At 36.1% G+C, this 15,038-nt stretch overlaps 1 protein-coding gene across 7 annotated transcripts in view; it reads left to right on the forward strand.

Annotated features, from left to right (window-relative positions):
- LOC143895503 (uncharacterized) overlaps positions 1-15,038 on the forward strand; it is a 257,055-nt gene that overhangs the window by 58,725 nt on the left and 183,292 nt on the right. For 5 of the 7 annotated variants that reach the window (XR_013256344.1, XR_013256345.1, XR_013256343.1 and 2 more), the window contains exons 1-2: positions 2,657-3,446; positions 3,703-3,749. The gene's annotated coding sequence lies outside the window, so the exon portion shown is untranslated. Of the gene's footprint in view, positions 1-2,654; positions 3,447-3,702; positions 3,750-15,038 lie in introns of those variants that run through there. The other 2 variants (XM_077402670.1, XM_077402671.1) reach the window with 2 other exon arrangements.

Below are 15,038 nucleotides of genomic sequence, written 5' to 3' on the forward strand. Positions count from 1 at the left end.
TTTGTGAAAATCTCTTTGAGAAAGAAAGTCTGCTTGTGATAAGAAAATATTTCTGTACTGAAAATAGTATATCGCCATCTACGACATAAAAAGCAGGAACAACATAGCGAAGGAGGGTTCCCAGTCAATTTTTCCGCATCATATAACGATAACAGGTATTCTCGCTGCTATAACCGCCGCGACGAGAGAGAGACAGAAACAGAAACGAAGAGAATTTGTTGTTCTAACTTCGAACTCTTTCTGTGAAGACTAATTCTGATCGTGCAGTATCAAACTTTGGCTCTTTCGTGCTCATCGAAACGAAATGCCGAATTTTGACCGTCCCTTTCAAGCCTATCTTCACTTTTCGCTTCGAAATATCGTTTAAATCGCCCCGCAAATTGAGAGATATTTCCGCTACGGCGAAACTATGAATTTCTAACGAAGGGTCCGTTCTGACGGCAGATAATAGGATCTATGACGATATCTACGATGTCAATGGTACATTGATGACACGGTTGATTACTTCCATTTCTTGTTTGCGTTTGTTTTTTTACAAAATAACTTAATTACAATTTGTACGCTTTGTAAATACGGCTTTTAGATATACATATATCGGATAGTGATGCTGATATATTTAAAGAGAATTAAGATATACGCGAATACTGTAAAAACAGAAAAAATCAAATAAACGTAAATATTATGAGAGGCAGACACATTCTCGATTCAGATTGTATAATAAAAAAGAACAATGTTCCAACGTTTAAATAAAATAATAGTTATCGTTATATCTACAATGGAATAAAATGGGGCTAATGAAAAGAGCGGTTTCTATCAAATCTATTGCATAAAAGTTGAAAGAATTATCGTCAGTTTACATTTACTCAAAAAAGAGAACGAGATAAAAGATTAATGCGATAAAAGATTGATGCGTTAGCGGAACGAAGGCCAGTCGACAGCTTTTATTCTGTATTATTTAATTTGCGAAAACGCGTATCGAAAAACACGGCAATCGTCTGCCGAAAAGCGCAATCGTCATGATGCAATGATGATAAATTGTTGGACGCAAACGAACAATTAATTCCGCCAGTATGATAAATAAATGAATGAACGTACTCACAGTTCTGGGTGCGCTGTCGTTATATATTTACCTAACTTCTGTCATTTTCGACGCTTTCCACATGGACACTCACTTATACTTATTCACGGCACGAAGACACGGTCACAATTGTACGCATTAGGCTTGTTGTTCCAACTGTCCCGAGTTCGGGGCTTTCTCGTTTCCTTTCAACTCTTCCGGCTAAAGAACGTAGTAGAACGAAGTATAGAAACCCCTCTTCGCAAATTATTATATGTAAACAGGCGTAATGTTGCTGCTCGTTACGTACCATTATGACGGCGTAAGATGATAAGGTATATGAGAGACCCTTCCGCTTACGAACTTAAATGAGCTTATTACCGTACCCTAATTAACGCAACGCCACAATCATCCGTCGTTTCGCTCGGAGATTCGACGCGAACATATGCTGCAATGGTGATGCCGGTAGTCGATACGCGACGATAAATCAGTGCGCGGATCGGCTTGAACTAGCGACTCAGTCTACCTCGAAGTTATAGGTGTGAGTTATAGACTTTCAGGGCAGGCACTATCTTGCTAGCTATGTACCTTTGATTCGCGTTTAAGTACCGTGATTGCAGATCGATGAACGTAATTAACGCGCCTTGCGAATGTAACTAATCGCCATTCAGTTAATATTTATACATGTGCTTCTTCGATAATCGCGATTTCCTTTAATACACTTGTTTGCGATAATTAAAAAGCTAAATTTGAAAAATCTGTGATATAAATTATAAGTAAAATAGGTATGTCACACACATTCGGAAAACGAGCTAGAGTTACTCATGGCTTATTAACTTTGTTAATATTATTATACAGTAATATGCTGTAACGCTCTCAAATCAATATTCTCAAAGCTCGATTTTTCGATGAATTATTTCTTGCATAGGAATAATGTAAAATAAAATAAATTAATAAAAATAACATTAACGTTTTGTCAGATATTTTCAATCGTTTGTTCACTTTACGCGACGTGTTAAAATGCTACTGCTTTTAAATATCTGAAATCAACATATTAGTACGAAGCAAAACGTGGCGATTCGTCGTTACTCCACTATTACATTTATATTGTCGAAAAATCTAGTCCGTCATTTATAATCGCTACTATTCGCACGGCACGCAAAAGAAAAACAACGGATAAAAAAGAAATTAGCGAGCGAAATGAGATTAATTATCCGACCGGACGGGAGCGTGAGCGGCGTATCGCGGCGTCACTCACCACCGTGAGAGATGCATCGCGTGCCTATAATTGAGCATCGAGAACATCGTTCGAACGGCCGAGCGCGTTTGATGTATTAATCGCATTAAGACACGCGGCAGTGATCGGCCGTCGTTATTATGTTCGTGTTACGTTGAGCGCGGCAACGCGTATAGCGATCGCGATTTTATTACGATGCTCGCGCGTCACTGGCGCGTCACGTGACTCGACGGTTTTTCGTTTGACTCGCGCGGTATCACCGACGTCACCCCCGCGCGCCGCGCCGCGTCACCACCGGCGGCGCCGGCTCCGCGCCGCGTGCGGTTGTCCTTCCTTGTCGATCACGATCACTTCGCGTCGCTCACTCACACCGCGCGCCGCGCGCTCTCGTTTCGCCGCAAGACGACGACACCGCGGGATCGCATCGCGTTCATCCGCGCTCGACTTCTTCTTCTTCTTCTTTAGCTTTTATTGGCATCAGGTGGTGTGTAGTGAACCACTTAAACGACCATTTATCCGCGATCGAGACTCGCAGTCAGATATCCGTGAACGCGCGTCGGGAGTGCCGAATCAAGCGACGCGCTTTCGTGGTTAGATCGCGGGTGCGATCTTGTGTTTCGCTGACCGGCGTGCGCGTTGCTCCGGCACGAGTCGGCGTCCCTTATCGGCGCGCTAATTATCGGCTATCTCATCGTTTTCGCGTTGTATGCTCGCGACGGGAGCGTCGGAGTAAGATGTCAATTGGATGGCAATTAACGGTGTTCGTTTTGCGGCCGTCGGATCTCTCCGGCGATTTCCGCCGAGTTGCCGAGCTCGGTACGTGACGTCACCGCCGGCGCTTTGGCATACTTATGTAGTTGACGCGATTCGAATTTTTCATGCGCGCGGAAAACGTATCGAGCGCGCGCGTAACGAACATGGACGTTCGTCAAACGCCAGAGGCGAACAATCGTTGCGTTTCGTTTCGCTTTGTTTGCGTTTTTCAAAATGAGTCGCGCGTACAGCGAATCTCGGCAGTGTCGCGTAAGTGATCAGTGATTAGCGCGAATGATTGTAAGCCGCGTTCTTTCTCCCGCTGATTCGTATTCGCGTATATCATGCGTATGTGATCTCGAAACAATGGAACAATTGCGACAGCTGTGCATTGATTTGGTAAACATTTATATCTACTCGTATTCTCCTCGCAACCATTTACTTATATTCGTGATGATTTAGCGTCATCGCGTTATAGCGCTTTGACAAATATCAATATCATTAACTTTAAATGCTTGTATGAATATTAGCGGCAAAATCTGATTTCAATAATTGAAAATCATTGTCGTTTTATTTGTTGAGACGCTGCAGAAGCTTATTTCGCGCTATCTTGGATAATTATATGAGTTTAAAAATTATTTTAATTTGCTTTCAGATTGACTCACGGCCTCATCTACCGCAGCCCCGTTCGACATCATTATGGTGAGTAATGAATTAGTGCGAAATTTTATAATTGAAATTAAAACACTATAGTTTTTTTCGTTAAATTTTAATTAGTTATTTTAAATTTTTAAAAAGACTTGGAGAAAATATAAAGATTAATAGTATTAATATTAGTTCGGGATTAATATATACCTATATATTTAAGACGTATAATGTATACACAATATTTTTAATCTCTTTTGTGTCAATCCTGTTATTTATAAAATGTATCGTAACGACCATCTACCATAACATCATAATCGTTATAGAACCTAATTTTGTCATAGTGATTGTATGCAGCAGAAGCTCGAAATGCTGCATTGTTAACTGTTGCAAACTATCGCAATGAATTCCCTGTTTACTGAGCTTTTTCCCTTTTTCCATGCTTTTTCTATTCCGGCTTTGTATGCATACGTGCAATTCGCTAACGATATAGTTGTTCCGCAACAATCATTCGGAAATACAAAAGGGTGCACAACGGCAGGCATTTGTCTTTTTTTATTTCAATATTCTATTGTCACAATATCGGTTTGTCTTGTCGATTATATTTTGCCGTGTTTGAATAGGATGTATGGGAACTTTCGGAAAATAAGAAAATATAATAACTTAGAATTACATTTTATATTATTTTTTGAGCTTAGGTATATTAAAGAAAAATATCTGTTATATAAATTTATTATAAAGACATGTAGTATGTGAAAATGTATAAGAAAATCCAAAAAGTACACATAAAATGTAAATGTGCGTATAATAAAAGATCTGAAAATAGAAAAATGTGTATTAGGGAAATATGAGAGCGATAGAGAAGAGCGAAAGAAAGAGGAAACAGATATACTGAATTAACATCATAAATGAAACTAAACAAAAATCTAAAGTTAATTTACGTTATTTAATATAAAGATGTTATGTAAATTATTTTAAGATACGGAAAAGTTAATAACATTATCGAAAAAAAAATATAAATTTTATCTTTATTTTTACATAAATTATTATAATTTTTGAAGTTTTCGATTTTTAAAATAAATAATATATATCTTTGTATATAGTGATACCACACGTTGAAAATCTGGCATCTATTAAATTTTGTAGTCTGCTGTTTCTGGCAAATTGGTATATTGATCAATATATTTGCTGCTACTTTGCGATTTATTGTGTTTGCCATACCGAACGGGTTCATTGTGAATAAATAAGAATTGTAGCTCAATGTTTTAATATGGAAAGACAAATTTAATTTGAGTTTAATTTTAATTAAAATCTACATCAACTCTCTCTCTCTTTCTCTCTGTCTCTGATAGTACACGTTTCTCGATCGCATAGGTATATCTTTCGCAAAAAGAAGTTCGTGGACATTCTGTATACATGGCACGCATGCATTTGTACAACGCTTGCCTCATCAGCCTGATTGGCTCGTTCTATATAGTACACGCAAAACGAATGTCGCACGTTTTGATCGGTCTATTGTCCACTGTGAAATCCGCAATGTCGATACCCGCCATTTTCGTGTTACCCGACTTCCCTCACGCGCTGTATTTGCGTGTAAATCGCGATGGGTACATTATGTTTATGCATGTTGCAGCTCTCTCTCTCTCTCTCTCTCTCTCGGTAGTCTCGTGCAATAGAATCTCCACGCTCTCGTACAGGTTGGTCAGAAATAGTCGGCAATCGATAGTAACGATAGGGATAGAAAAGAGAATGTAGGGAGGATCGTGTAATCTGATATGCTGTAATCCGTTAACTATTCTGAAAAGCTGATCATAATAATTTTGTCGCCGTTCGTTACGAGCTTTATGTGAATGCATAGTTAATTACACGTATACATACGCGTGATGTATACATACGCACACATGCGCATTGCGCATGCACGCATTTGCACTCTGGTATAATCATTTAAAATTTATAATCGTTAGTTGTAATGCACATCGTATATATAATATGTTACAGAATGAAATGCATAATCGAATGCGTTGCGCAATTAAAGCGATTATTAGCGGCAGCGCTGGCCGCCGGCGGTCGCGAAAGAAAATAGTTGGATATTATTCGTAACGAATTGCGTACGCATTAATACGTACAGACGTTATTTCGCTTAACGCTTAACCGATTATAATTCGTGCAGCAGCGACGGACGGTTTAATCCTGCCGGATAATGACCGCCTGCATGCGCGGCATGAACGTCTGGCGCTTAAAGCCGAGATGAAACTTCTGTGTGTAATTCTATTAATTGCGGTGTAAATGTGAGCCGCGAGAAATATCGTTACAGACCGAAATTTCTTTCTCACATAATGCATTTTACATGTACGCGCGCGAGTTTATGTGGCTCTCAGGAAAATATTAATGCATTAAAAGGGTAGACATTATTTTCCGCAATTTGGTTGCGGAAGCATCGGAATACGAGAAGTGATGGGCATCTCCTCGAATGCATTTTACTCGGAAATGAAAATTGAGAAAATAAATCGTAATTTAAAATACTCTGCAATGTAAAATTTTTGCAGGTATATCAAGCACTATTAAAACAATATTCACTTTTAGAATTATTAATAAACATTTTTCGTTGCATTTTATCAAGATTATACGATTATGGAAGAAATAATCTTAGCGTACGTCGATATAATCATTTACGCACATGCATTATTTATTAAAATTCTTTCATAGACATATATATATATATATATCGTATATATATATATATATATATATATATATATACGATATAGTTTCCATGATTATATCAATTGTCACTATTATGTTGAACAAATAGAATTTTTAATAAGAAAATCATTAACATTACTTGATGCTTTTAAGCTCTTTCAAAACATGCAGTTACAGAGAACTTAAGTACTCTCGTCACATAGACGTTTCTTTATCATCGCGCGAAGTTCAATTCTGGGATATTAACTATAATCTATGATTCCGCATGGTCCGCCGGTAAATCGCGCATTAGACCCCGAGAGTCAGCCGAGCGATTTTCTAACTCTCCACTCGGGAGCTCGCGAGAGCGTGATCGGAGTTAACTCTCGAACTCGGTGGACCGCGCGAGGCGATAAAACACGAGTAATATCCAAACTCGAGTATCTATCGGTGTTCCTTATGCCGGTCGAGTACGCGTGGTCGCTCGATGCATAATATTCCGTGACAAATGGCGGATACATGGGGGTATGTATTATACGTGGGCGAAAGATACGACGAGAGAACTGTGAAAAGAGAATGACGGATGCAAGAGGCTCTGTTGGTATTTCTGGCAGCACAACGAAATGATTATTCTCACGGCGGCTGTATCATTAGGTATTGAGCAATTGTTCCGCGTTCCACGATTATATCGTCGACATTGCGATGTATGTTAGTGTGTACACTGTGTACAAGCCGATCGGATGAATCCACAACCTGCTGGGTATTATTGCATTAACCAATGGAGCCGGAGACCGTACGTGCTATCTGACCGAGAATTCCAATTTCGAAATCCGCGGCCCGTTCCTGAAACGAGATCAAAGTTAGATCGTGCTGCATTTCGTGACCTCCTCACCGATAACCGATGCTTCTCCCATAATCGATTTATTGTTATTCATCTTATACTAATAGGATGAAATGTATTTCAAACCTTTAACGTCTGAAAATCATAGCATGCACTCTGTCTTTTCCTAATTTATTTCTGATTCTCCGTCATAACAAGATGCTTTATTTTATTGATATAATTATTGGTATATATATATATAATTATCTTGGATTCTTGTGCGTTTTAATTTTTTGTTTTTTTTTTTTTATTTTAATCCTGCACTATATAGAGAAAATACTACTTTTTTAAATTATTCTTGAATCACGATTGACTAAATCAATACTGCTATTTTTGGGAGTTTTATTCTACCGCGTAATCACGCTGGTTTCGCGGTAAAGTGCAGCCTCTTCTGCAACGAGCTTTTGGGTGCCGCATACTGGAGAAGTGTCACCGCTGAGGTTAAGCGGACGACGGTGACTAACGAAGTCGTAGTCCGTTAACAGTGTTAAGCGCGCGGCACCGCAATTTACTGTTGCCACCGCCGACAAGACCGGCCTATTTCCGACGGAGGCACGCTCTGTCGTATACGTACGCGCGGCATCCACGAATGCAGTTGCTCATATGTGGATACATACCGTACGTGGATATAACATTTTGTGGCACGAAAGCGAGCTCGATAAAATAATGTATTATTACGAAGCCGATTTCTGGAATTTGATTTATGACGGTCGCTCGGCATTTTACCAAACTGTCCACCGGTGCAATGGGCCGTGAAATTGTTGGCAACGCTCTTAATAAAGAGCCATTATAAAGTGGAGTCATTCGCAATACTTCGTCCTATAGTAATGCCGTTTTGTTTCACAACGGTCGAAAGAAGCGACAGCGCTCGACCAAACATTTTCTCTCGTTGAAGTCAAAATTGTGCATGCGGATCATGAGATTAATGTCCCTTAAATGTTTTCTTCCTGAACGATTATTCTTTGGCGGAGATTAACATTCCTTTGCTTATTCCTATAATAAGAATCTAGAATTCTAGAGAATGACGCGTTTTTACTAAAATTAGATGTGATTTACAAATATTCAATGAATGACAATATATGAAGTTACTTTTTAATTAGATTTATTTCAAATATTCGAAAAGACTCAAATTTTTACATTTTTATTTATAGTTTTAGTTTATAATTTTGTAATGTTGTTCTGGTGCAATTACTAAGTATTGCTCATGAACATTCAAAAATATTTTTATAAGAAAGAAAATTATAATTTTTAGAGCAGATGAGAATATATATTTAAAAAATAATGTAATTTTTAATATTTTTGAAAATTAGTGAGAAATAAATTAAGAATTGAATTTTCTTCTTAAGAGAGTTTCACATTTCTTGATAAAATTATATATCTTTGTAATTTTATATAATTCTATTTGAACAAAATGATATAAGTACATATATTTAAATGATAGTGCATATATTTATGTGACTTACTTATTATGTATCACGTATAATTTCTCTTAATAAATCAGAAAGAAAGAAATATACTTCACTTCTCGGAACGGCAACTAACAATCTATTGAAATCAAATAATATTTAAAGTGAAAAGTCGTGTTCTCTGTTTAATTGAAGACTTATTATTCGATAAGACAGTATCGCGAATTTGCTGATGGTATTTCTCGATCAATCCGTATGGACAATTTAAAAGTTCTCTCTTGCTTTGTTGAATTGAATTCATCTTGATTGAAGTTTTCTCACGGTTTTTCAACACTTCGGTGAGCCTCGATAGAATTGGAAGCACAATAGTCTCATCATTTTTACGATATAAAACATCGGTTATTGTACTGAAGTTTTTGCTTATATATCTGTTGTTTTTTAATTTCTTCTTATTAATTTCTTCCATCGGTAATAAATTTTCTTTGTCGGTTCTTGAGAAGGAAAAATTGAAAGATATATATCCTTATTATTTTGTCGGTTCATGTTTCTCACTTTTATTTATGTTTTAATCGTGAATCCAATGCATATTACGTTACGAAAGTAAAAAGCAATAAAAACGGTTTTGAGGTAGAATATGCTGCATTTAGTTTCATACTAATAGATATCTCTGAAAACATAGGCAATAAAGATGCATATTTTATAATTTTTTAAAGTTTATTATATTATTTGATTAAATTTGAATGTATATTAACTTATAAAATCTAATATTATAATATCTATAGAATGAAAAATAAATGGAATTTTTTGTGGCAATTTAAGTCAAATAATATAAATGTAAATTATAAATGAATTCAGCGGGACACACACACATATGCCTCTTTAAGAGAGAGATTATCATATAAATATTAAATGCATAAGTCTAACTTTGACTTCTATTTGGAGTGGAACATATAGATCACATGAAGATAACTCAATGCATATTAATAGCTTAACTTTGAGTTGTTAAGTTTGGCACTTGGGTGTCAGAGTGCTTTTACATGACATAATTTTTAATTTTTGCATTATTATGCTAATGATATATACATATTAAATGTGTTATAACGTAGATTGGAAATTACATAGTCGTGTATAAGCCAAATGTGGATATAGTTATGGACTGTACCAAAAGTACAAGACAACGATTGAATCAATTTTAACAATGTATACTCGGTGAGAATATATGCTGATGACAATTAATGTGCACGATTTCGTAAAATATGCAAATACATCGCAAATATATCTCAATTGCGTCAATTATACTAGCCAACAATTCCATTGATTATACATGTGCGTTTCGCCTAATTATGCACTTTGCCCGTTGATGAGGAAACCGCGAAGCACTACAGAAACGAATTGATCGTAACCGATGTACGTTGGGTCGTAACTTGTACTCTCGTACAATTAACCCACGTACGTAATGCATAATGCATTGCTGTTGTAGTTTCGGCAATAGTATAATTATAGCGTAAGAGATCACGGTATAGTTAGATTTTACGATCGCAAAGTTTACGGATGGTCGCACATAATGTCGTTTCATCGCTATTTGTGATTGTGGCACAGTCTTTGTCTTGTGTTCTGATCGATAAATGATTCAAATAGAGTTGTTGATGGATCCCATGTATCAGTATGAAATTTGAATAATTTAATTTTTAATCAAAAAGAATTTACGGTAGTCAAGAATACGGTCATCAAAATTTCTGGACCAGGAAATTTTAAGATTTGATATAGGACGTGTACTATAACTTCTCTTTATCGTTATAGATTTCTCCTCTCGTTTCTCTTCTAGATTATACTAGATTAGGTTAGCTTAAGTTAAGTTTCCCCGAGTTTATAGAAAATATGAGACAGCAGTCCATGAGTTAAGGGATTCCTTATTAAGTAGAAGATTAAACAACGATATGGATACAAGGCAACTTTATACTAATCCATATTAACGTTGATGTACTTTGGTTCCTAGTTCATCTGTAGCCTTGGAAATATAATTTTCCTTTACCTTTTCTTAGGAAGTAAATTTAGCACACACATATATGTCATCTCACATATATCACATCTCAAAAGTTTGTATATAAGAATAAGATAAAGCTTGAAATTAGGTAATTGATTGCTATAATCTGAGTTGCTGTAAATACAGTTAATTAGCTAATAAATCTCAACTTTTTGGAAAATTAAAGTTCGAACTATTTTCTATAATAAATAAAGTGATAGTGATATGTGGCATATCTGAAAACTGTCCGATTATACATCATCAGCAGTGAATAAATGCGATTTTTACATTGCTAGTTCCTACATTTATTCCGAATAACGCTGAAGTGTATAAATTACTGCAAAATATCTGGTAGCTATTGTGCCTGCGCGACTATACAGTTTTTCTCGGATATGAATCCGTCTTCAGTCCGTTAGAAACTTGGAGTGCTTTCTCGAGAATTGATTTATCATGATATGCAGCTTCGAACTTCGTAAACAACGTTATATACTTTTCGAGTGTAATGTCGGCAATTGGAATATTCACCAGTCATGAATAACGAACGTGCATATCAATATACAATATACATTTAGTCTGAAATTTCATTATGCGTATTTTTGCAATACAATTTTGTAAATGTTTTTTACCATCCAATAAATGTATTTTATACTTACTTAATGTTGTATAATGCAAAGTGATGATCGTATTTGTAGGAGATATTTACAGCACTTTTGTTTTAGGTAAGGATTAAAAGCGGATTTATATATATATATAAAGTCGCCATTATATATATATATATATATATATATATATATATATATATATATATATGGTATATTTATATTTATATAAATGTAATAATATAAATGCATGGATAAAATAAATTATTGTTTTTAGCTTTCATTAGCGTACTAGGTTTATTATTGTATTATTTACAGAATTTATCGATTTTTACATCATGCTTTTATGCACATATAAATAGGATATTTATTCTTTTTTAAATAAATATAGTTCCCCAGTTCTCTCTCTCTCTCTACGGTCTATGTAGAGTTGATAGCTTCGCTACGCGCGAGCAAGGGTTCGCGCACTCAATTACTCGCTACAGCAATAAAGCTTTATTGTTCTCACGTCGGCATCGGCCCGGCATCGATGGTGAACGCCTCGCGCGTTGAAAAATTCACGAGCGCGATTAATTCCCGTAGTTATTGTTTTCCCGTTTAGCAGGATTTCGGCAGTAGTTTCCGTTTCGTAACAATTGGCGATTCGGAGACTCGATGATCGCGGCGTGCTCGCCGTGCGCTTTAAAATCCTATCAGATTTATAACGTTAGATTCCAATAGAATCGCGATATCTAACTCAAATGCAGGGTCGCAAATCGTCACATATACATATACATATTGTATACATATTGTGCACTATACATAGATATGTGGTTATACGGTATTCATATTGTGCGCAAAACCATTATACTAATAAAAGGGAAATTAATGGCACACAAGATCTGAAAAATTAATAATAAAAATAAATTTACATGTATGTTTTAAACCGGATTCAGATTAAGAGCCTCCGCACAAGACTCTCGTATGGTTATGGCAAGCGAGTGGATGGGTACGTATAAATAAATGAACAACTTCAAGCAAGTGTAAACACTGTCTCTGTATTGGATCCGGCTTAAGATGAAACAGCTTTTGCGTTCAGAAGTTAAACTTTCTCAAGCAAATTCGACTGCTCCTTAATTGTTTAACGAGTTTTCACATTTAGGATGTAATCAAGTTTGTTTCTGTTTACATTTGTTATATTATTTTAATTAATTGTTGCAAATTTGCTTTTTATATAGTTTTTCGAGTTCTTTTTAATAATTACTATACATTTTATTATGTTATTATTTTACTTATTAAAACTTTAAACAATTAAGAGCTGTTCCAGAATTATCTTCCTTTCTCTTTCGATTTTTACAGTTTGGAAATTTGTGAAAGCTTTTTTTTTTAGTGGTGCGCTAAATAAATTTTTGCACGGAGATATTTTATATATCAGGTCTGTTCACTTACCCAAATGTACGGTTATATAGTTGCACATGCTCGGACTGAACAACATGAACACATACGATATAGAACAGTGAACTGGTTGCAGGTTTACTTCGAAAGCAATTGTTTGACATAGAGTGGATTAACACAGAATTAGATACACAAGTGTCGGTCTGAGAAATGTATAGACATTCTTGAAGTCCACCCACCTTGTCTCTTCCTGTCCCCTTTTCGCCATCCCTCTAATGCGGCGTTGCTAATTTGGGTGGTGACCAATGGAACGTTGTTTACCTTGTATCGGAAGTAGTACGAGCGATATGGGGTAATGGCCGTGTTATACGGTATTGAATTGATTTCTGCAGCGATTGCTACATGATTCTGCGTAATTGATTTGATCAGCCGAGGCGTGAGCGTGAGGCCGCGGCCAGCCTTGGATACCGATAAGATATTAGTCGGGTTACTGTAATTGTGCGGTCAGTCGAGTCAATCAAAATGCGATTATGCGCGCGTCTTGTCTCCCCCGATACCTATAACGAAACAATGCGCTTGTTTCCCCGGGCATTGCCGTAGATGAGCGATAATTAATCTGGATGGTCAAGTTCCCTGCTACCGATACCCTGACTCGCTTGCTCCTGGCTTGTGGTGGAAATGTTTGATGAGTTTAACATATCATGGCAAATGAGCAATCGAGATATATCGATACCGTGATTATACGATTCCGTATAACGACTGTGTTTGAATTTGTATTAAAAAATTAGTATAAAAGTCCTAAATGTCTTATAATGGAAAAATCATTATTAAAGAAAAATTGTTATAATTACTATTTTTATTGATTAACAGTTTTAAAGGTCGACGTTAATACATGGCGCAAAAATATAACCTATTTTTATGTTACAATCGGGTCTGCATCGAAGGTTATTCAAATCGATGGTGCATTATTTTTTTACGTTTTAATAATCTGTCTGGCTGGCTTTTTTTTGGTACAGCGAGATCAATATTACAAAGAATGATATAGGATTCTCATCTTTGCCATTCCAATTTATCAATGTTTTTCACTTGGTCGAACATCTCTTGTTTTACACTCGAAGGAAAATTAATTTAACAAACCTTTAAGAACGTTCTCTCCTTCTTATATACTAGAGAAAATCGATTTTCTTAGGATTTTCTTGAAACTGTGAATATACGTTAATTTAGGTGTGCTTTATGCGTGGTATAAATTTTAGTACCTCTTCCGGTATGAAAAATCAAGATACTGAGCCTCAAAGTTTCAACTTTTACTAATGAAAAGGTTCTCCAAGCCAAACGGTAAGAGATACGAGGTTGGCCAAGAGGACCAAAGTTGTTTCTCTCGTCGAGTTCTATAAAAGAAAAAATGCCAAAACTAAAAAAAATTAAATTTTAATTTTTTTTTGAAATTTTGAGACTCAGTATCTTTATTTTTTATCCCGGAAGAGGTACTAAAATTTATACCACGCATAAAGCATACCTAAATTAACGTATATTTACAGTTTCAAGAAAATTCTAAGAAAATCGATTTTCTCTAGTATAAGGACGAGAGAACGTCCTTAATCATATCAGGGAGATGCCTGAGAGAGAATGGCTTACAGAAATATTTTTGCGGCTGACGTGCAACAGAGAGCTAAGCGTAAGTATTGTCCGCTTGAGGAACAATAGATACCCTATTTCATTCATCCGTCTACAATTATACATGAAATTAATGGAAATGAAAATCGGAATCCGGCAGCGCGGTAACATAATGAATGCGTTATACACATTAGGACACATTCGCTTTTGTATCGCCGGCAATTCGCATGTTAATACGCTTGGCGACGCTTTATTATTTATGCTATCCGAGTGTAAAAACGTACGAAAAACTAGCTACCTCGTGATACGGTGTATGCTATTGTAATAGTACTTGCGAGTTTATCTTATATACTGTGAATTCTATTTTTATCTAAATCTATTGCTGGGGTATGCACGCAAGCATACTTTAACTTTATCTACAGATATCTACAAATATTTTCTCTATAATCGATAGTTACATGTTTTGGACGTATATACTCAAAATCAGTTTGATCAGTCTGCTTATCCGCGATAAGTTTTCTGGTAACGATTTGCCGTGCTCGAGAGGATTAAAAAACGATTGCAAGTTTGAGCTGGAGCGTTTGCGAACGTAGGAAGCTTATAAACTTTAACTTGAAATCCGATTTGTCGCAAATAACTTTGTGATTTTTTGTCGAATGAAATCTTGGATATTTTGCGCAAAATTATAGAAATGCAGAAAACGGATAGCTAAGCATAAGTTCGTCTAAGTGTTACGTTAGTTGTAGAAGCATGTGTCATTGTCGAATT

The sequence above is a fragment of the Temnothorax americanus genome, unplaced genomic scaffold (genome assembly GCF_048541705.1).
Source record: "Temnothorax americanus isolate GAGA-0224 unplaced genomic scaffold, ASM4854170v1 Scaffold16, whole genome shotgun sequence".
NCBI lineage: Eukaryota > Metazoa > Arthropoda > Insecta > Hymenoptera > Formicidae > Temnothorax > Temnothorax americanus.